The following is a 7,173-nucleotide window of genomic DNA, read 5'->3' on the forward strand; positions in this document are numbered from 1 at the left end:
AATGTAACCTGTAAACTTTAATGAAAGAAAAATAGGAGCTGTTGTCTATACTCAGCACTGTAGAATCCTGGGGAAAGAAGGTTGCAAGAGATGTGCAGAGAGGGATGTTACTGAATGATAAAATTTTGAAATGACAAAAAGAAGAAATGAAGACAGTATGTGGTCAGAAATTAAAGAGAGAATTAGGCTGAGAAGGAAATTCTTGTGGTTTTAGGCAGTAACATGAACCTCAGATGGGCAAATGCATTTCTTCTGTATCTTCACTGTGCCACTGCAGAGAAGTTGGCAAAATGATACTATTGGGGGAACAGTGTCAAAATACACAAAGAATCTTTGTGTGTTATCTTGGACATTTACAGGTGTATTTCTAACTACTTACAAATATAATAATTAATTAAAAAGTAAACATGATACCACCTAGAGATGCATGTAAAACAACTTTTTTTCCAGAAAACTTTGTTTCGAATTAAAACCATATCTACTATACTTTACTCTTGTTTGCTCTTCTGAGTTCCAGCATAATCAGAATGATTTTTAGCAATCCGGGAAGACTTTGCATCTACAAAGTTAATGCATGCAAAAATAACTAAAAGGTGACAGCATTTAAAAGGTATTTATATCAACATGAATATGTGTTATTTTCATAGTCCTGATTTTCAGTGGAATTTTAACAAACAAATATTCAAAGGATTAATTCCCATATAACACCATTTCTCATAAGTGTAGCCTTCCTTACATTGGTAATTTTGCCATTCATTCTTATTATTGACACTGACACATAATAATTTTCCTTTTAATTTGTAGTATGTTTATTTCTCATTTTTATATCACAATTAAGGGTTGACTATTTTAAGGCATTAATCCTCTGTCCCACATGGTCTGAATTCTGTGATCGGTGCATGGTAGTATTATGTATATCATCTATCCAAAACAAGAATCCCATGGGGAAGAATGTTCCTTTTAATGAATAAAGTCGTGGTGAGTATTGTGTGGTATATGTCAGCTGTGTAGGTTCCATAAATTGTCATTATTGAAGCCAGAACCTGGCCTGAGGCCTGTAGGGCTCCAGTGTTCATGGTGTTTCCGTCTAGCCTGTAGTACCCATGCCACAGTGATACTCATATCCACTCTGACATTGTGTTATACGCATGTACCTTATTTAAAATGCTAAGACTTAACTGTGTGTGGTGGTCCATGACTTTAATCCCAGTACCCCAGACAGAGAAAGTTAGATCTCGGTGAGATTAAGGCCAACCTGGTCTAAATACCCAGTTCCAGTTGAACTAAGACTTCAGGGAATCACTGTCTCAAAACAAAGAAAACCCAAACAAACCTTAAGAAATGCTAAGGCTTCATTTATAAAGTTATTTTTAAAAACATTTAATTATGGAACATACAAATAATGTGTTTTGATCAAATACATCCCCATTCTCTCTTCTCCCGTTCTTCACCTTCACCACCACTTTTCTCCCCCAACTTCATGTGTTCCTTGATTTTGTTTTTGGTAATTTTGAGACAGGTTTTCCCTGTATCCCCTGCTGTCCTGGAACTCACTATGTAGACCAGGCCTGCCTTGAGCTCAGAGAAATCTGCCTGTCTCTGTCTCCTGAGCACTGGGATTGAAGGCTTCCTCCACCACACTAAGGTCCTCCCTTTAATTTAACGCCCACTGAGTCCATTTAGTGCTGCCTGTATGTGCATGCATGTGGGACCATCTACTGGAGCATGGGGAGCCTGTCTGGACCTCACCCCTGAAGAGAAGTGACTCACCCTACTCCAGCAGCCGCCAACTGCTTATAGAGCCACAGGATGGGCATTCACGAGCCTCTCTCACACCTATGATGGGATTTTGGTTAGCTTGATCCCACACACTTGTCCATTCACACCCAGTCTCAGTCACACCCATCATGCTCAGAGACTTTCTCAGACAAGAAGCACTTACTCTTGTGTCTGGCTGTGGCCCCACTGTGGTGACAGTAGAGTGCTTCCTACTGGCTGTCATTGCCTATGATGGTTATGTGACCATCTGCTCTACTCCACACAGATGTCCTCCAGAGTCTGCATTCTCCTGGGGGGGGGGCTTCCTACCTATGTGGATATGTGAACACTTGGATAATTTCTGGCTGTTTATTAAATCTGTCCCTTTGTGGACCACATACATTTAATCACTTTTGAAGCTTTTTTATTCTCATTACTTATTCTGAAGTAATTCCAGAGAGCTCTTCTGGCCCCATCATCACTGTGTTCATCATTGCTCTGTCTTATGTATGTCGCTTTCTCAATCCTGAAGATGTTCTCTAAAGAGAGTTACCAGAAATTCTCCACCTGCACTTCCCACCTCACTGGAATCATTCTATTTTATGAGACTCTCACATTTATTTGTGTGATGCCCAAGTGCTCGGATTAAAGGCCTGTACCACCATGCCCTGCTTATATAGACTTTTGAATGCTCTATTTTCTTTTTGCCCCTGAAACTGAAAAATTTTAATTTCTCATGCATAATTTCACAAGAAATCTGGTGCAAACTTAGAAATGCTGTCTCTGATCCAGACTTATTTTTATTTTCAGAATTTAAATTCCTATTATTTTCAACCTCATTTCTTTTTATATTTCAACTGTCTTTTTTAATGAATATAATTTAGTAAAATTATCACATCTTAAGAACATGATATATTTCTTTAATAAAAATGTAAACATCAGATTAATCAAGATTTTTTTCTCATATTTAAATTTAAATAACCAGTTATATGAATTAAATCTTCTGTTCAAAATAACCAGTGTTTATTAATCTTTTATGCCAATCTTCCCTCAACTGAAGGAGACTTATTTCAAATCAAGCACTACATAAAAGGCACAAAATAGTATCATATGCTCTAGAAATAGCTCATCTATATCAAGAGACAGGTAGAGTATGTCGTATGGCCTCTTGGAGGCTTTTCCAGTAGTAAGAACAATTTGCTGACTGGTTGTATGGGTTCACATGATAAATTTTTATTTTTAGAGTTTAAACATGAAAACACAAGAAAGAAGAATTTAAATGTTTAATTGGTTTGGGGAATGATGTAAAAGAACACCAAAGAGAACTCTTCCCATGTGTACGCCTTCCAGAATTCAGTTTCAGAGTGTGTCCCTAGTATATAATTTGTACCTTTTATACCCCCATCACTGAAAACACAATGACTTACAATGACTCCTGGGAGAACATTGATATATTTCCAGTTGACAAAGACAGTAAGATAGGTCCTTGAAGTATACAACCCATGAAAGTTTTACTTCATTTCTTTTCCCATCATCTGTCACCTGATTTTGCCTCATGTTTCTAAAGAACTTCAACTTGCTTTATATTTTTCAGGATGTGTTGCACAAAATTTTTCCCTCTGGGAGATCCGAGTGTGCTCTCTGGGATCCCAGGGTCCACGGGGTCCTAACGTGGATTGACAACACCGACAGGATGCATTCTATTTGGGTTTTAGCATGGTTTATGACATTTGGGAAAGGGTGACTTACAAAGGAATAAACTCCCATGGCCCATTTTCTACAATTTGGCTAAGCTTTGGGATTTGAGCTACCAGCGCAGCCCTGTGCCCTTCTCAAAGACTGCCAGCTGTCCGCAGTCCATCTCCCCTGTGGTCCCTGTGCTCTGCTCCAAAATGGTAGCTACCCCTCCCCTTTTCCCCAGTGCACTCAGCATTTCTCAGCATCTGTCTCTAGACACTCCCCCACTGAGTCTCTGAGAGTTCAGTTCTAGCTGCCTTGGAGAACATTCCTAGGTAACAGGATGTTATGTTAGGAGTTGATTATATAGGGCTGCCAGGTGCAGGCAGTTTAGCCCCAGAGATTAAGGCCTATTCTGACTGACAGGGTCCTGAACTTGAATAAGTCAGTCCCTCGTAACCAGTCTCCATGTGCATGTCTTTCTTTTAGAAGTTCTGTCTAGATGCTGCTGTTACAAGTACATGTGATTAATGAAACTGTGATTATTGAAATTTTGAGCTTCAAAGTACCTCATGGTTCTGTGTTACATTTTTATAGTATGATTTCCTGATTTGAGGCAAGTTATAAAAGAATTGTAATTCTTCAATAAAGCACCTGCCTGGCTATCAGCCTACAGGTCCTTTTGATCCCATTTATGTAAGTGTCTTTTTTCCTTCATCTCATACCATTCCCACTCAGGATTTAGGATGCCTTGCAGCTGGACTGCAGTGAGGTTAAAATTAATTAGGTAAATCATTCAACTTAGTTTTGTCTTGTTCTCAATACTATTAAGTTGTTTACCTAGTTATAGAGCAGACAAGAAGATGTACTACATTTCAATTAAGATTTGGCCAGCAGAATAAGAGTAAAGGAAAGCTTGGGGGATAGGAATATATATATATATATATGGTACATAATATATGATTATTATTGTGGAATATGAAACAGTCTGATATATGAGGGGACAGGAAAATATGAGGGCAATAGTGAATAGACTGTGAGACTGAGACGTCATAATTTCTATTAGCATTAAATGATGTATGGAGTGAATTCAGTTTCCTAGATACATATCAAAATAAATTTATCATGTGATGACTGATCTTATTAAGTCTTAGAGATGAAATTATCAGTGTTCTATGGCTGCTATGATGAAAAATTCATGTTTATCAAGAGTCGTTAATTCATCTACTCACTAATCCTCCCAGTGTATATGAATTAGGCACCAAATGCTGTCAAGTTATAGAAATTATAGACTTGAATGACACAGCCCTAATCTTGAATCCTAGTCCCAAAGATGTATGAGAGATAGATGAAATAGGATTGGACAAATGCTTAACATACACATTTTGAAGATACTACTGAAGGAGAAGTAGAAGTAATCTTATCTGGAAAAGCATTCTACTGGTAGAATCCTAGCTTACTATTGGAGATTTCGGTGAAATATCTTCTTTTGCATGTCCAGATTAGTTCTTCTCATATACTTCAACTCACTAAAGTCAGTATGAATACCATCGTTGTTGAGAACCAAATCTTTCAACAAGTATTTCAATAAAGACTCTAGCAGCTGTCCATTTTCCACAGCCTACAAGTTTTGTTGTAGTCTTACAGAATTATAAATATATAAGAGCCAGGGGAGGAATTGCATGACCATATGAAAATAGAGTCCTACAGGCTCTTGGGACCTTGGTCATGTGAACTTACAGCAATGGTGACAGCATGCTCAAGACCCATGCAAAATTAAGCAGACAGAAACCTAGCATAGAACTGTGGAAAAATGGCCTTTTTTCTGTAAGACACTCGGTTACCATGTCTTCAGATTTTATTCATATTATAGCATACAACACTAATTCACTGTCCATTGTTGCTAAATTGCATTTGATCATATAAATATACCAGCACATATGATTCTTTCTCACAAATGATATCATGAGTTATTTCCATATTGCTATTAAAGTAAAGCAGGCTTCATAGCAGAAATTATTATTTAAAGAACAAAAATTCAATAGAGGAGCAAAAAAAAAAAAAACCAATGAAACCACAAAGCACTTCTTTGAAACGAGCAAATTAAAAGTCATTACATGTATATTGGCCAATATAAAAAAAATTAAATTAAAATTTCAGTCACTAGGGGCTGGAGAGATGGCTTGCACAGTTAAGAAAACTGGATGCTTCTGAAGTAGATCTTGGTTCCGTTTGCAGCACCCATTTAATAGCTAGCCACCCTCATTAACTCCCATTCCAGAGGATCCAACACCATTTTCTGACCTCTAAGTGCATTTTACATATGTGATACACTTAACAGCCATGCACACAAAACACTCATACACATAAAATAAAAGTAAAATTTTAAAACAAATTCAGGCATCAAATAGAGGTACACGGGATTGGTTAGACAATAGGTTAGACATGAAGTAACCAAGGAATTTGTTGTATCTCATGCAGTTGAAATGCATCTTTCGGGTTAATCATACTTGAAGTTGTGGTTAATTTCTTCCTGCTATATCAGAAAAAATCCAAAAACATTTCACTGTGTCTTTCTAGCCAAAACAAATATAATGCATCCTAAAAAGACACTAACTTCATTATAAAAGGATTAACATTGTACATCTGGTCCCATTTAACGTGTTTTCAAGAAGTTCATGGGAAGGAATAATCTGAAAGAGAGCTCCGATATTCCACAATTTGGGAACTAAATAGATTCACGTTACTAGAATGTACTTCATTAAAAAACACTAAAAATTCTTAATTACTGTGTCTGACAACGTGCAGCAAATACTTCAGAAGCAGGAAGTCTGTCTGAGGTGATATGCAGAAGGTTATCCAGGTTTTTCGACTACCACAGTATAGTAGAGGCTGGTAAAGAAGGGAGAAAGGCACAGATGACCCAGGACAGAGCAGCAGGAGGTGGGAGCCACCCCACAGGTTGGTTGAGGCAGGAACCATCCAGGGGTGTTGCCATAGTTAAGTTCAGCTGTCAACCTGACACAACCCATAATTAAATGGGAAGAGGAAACTATGTTAAGGAATTTCCTAAAACAAATTTGACTGTGGCCACGTCTGTGAGGTACTTTCTTAATTGCTAACTGATTTAGGAGAAGATAGCCCACTGTGGACAGTGCCAGCCCTAGGAAAATGGGCCTGAGATGTATAAGAAATTTAGCACCCCCTGGTCTGTTTTAGTTCCTGCCTCTGGGTTCCTTTCATGAGTTCTTGTCTTTGTCTCTCTCAATGATGCACTGCTATCTATAAGCAAAATATAAACCTGCTTCCCTCCCAAGTTGCTTTTAGTCATGGTGTTCATCACAGCAACAGAAACCTTTAAAGTAGGACAGAAATTGGGACCAGGCAGAATTGTATTGCAACAATGAACCTGGCAATGGTGTTTTGGGGGTAGGATTGTGGAAAAAGAGGTCCAAGAGGGCATGGATCCCCTGGAATTAGAGTAAAAGATGGTTGTTAGCTACTATGTAGATTCTGGGAATTGAACCTGGATCCTCTGTAAGAGCAACCAGTGCTCTTAACCATTGACCTATATCTCCAACTCCTCAACAAATATTTTTGAAATAAATGAATGGATAAATAATTTTCTCATATGTGTTTGTGAAATTGCTTTGTTGACAGTAGTTCAAGATATACATTCTAACATCCAGCCTGACATGAATCATAATCCTAGATTGAACTTTGAAACATGAATATATT

Source organism: Nannospalax galili, unplaced genomic scaffold (genome assembly GCF_000622305.1).
Source record: "Nannospalax galili isolate Female #2095 unplaced genomic scaffold, S.galili_v1.0 scaffold1525, whole genome shotgun sequence".
NCBI classification, from domain to species: domain Eukaryota; kingdom Metazoa; phylum Chordata; class Mammalia; order Rodentia; family Spalacidae; genus Nannospalax; species Nannospalax galili.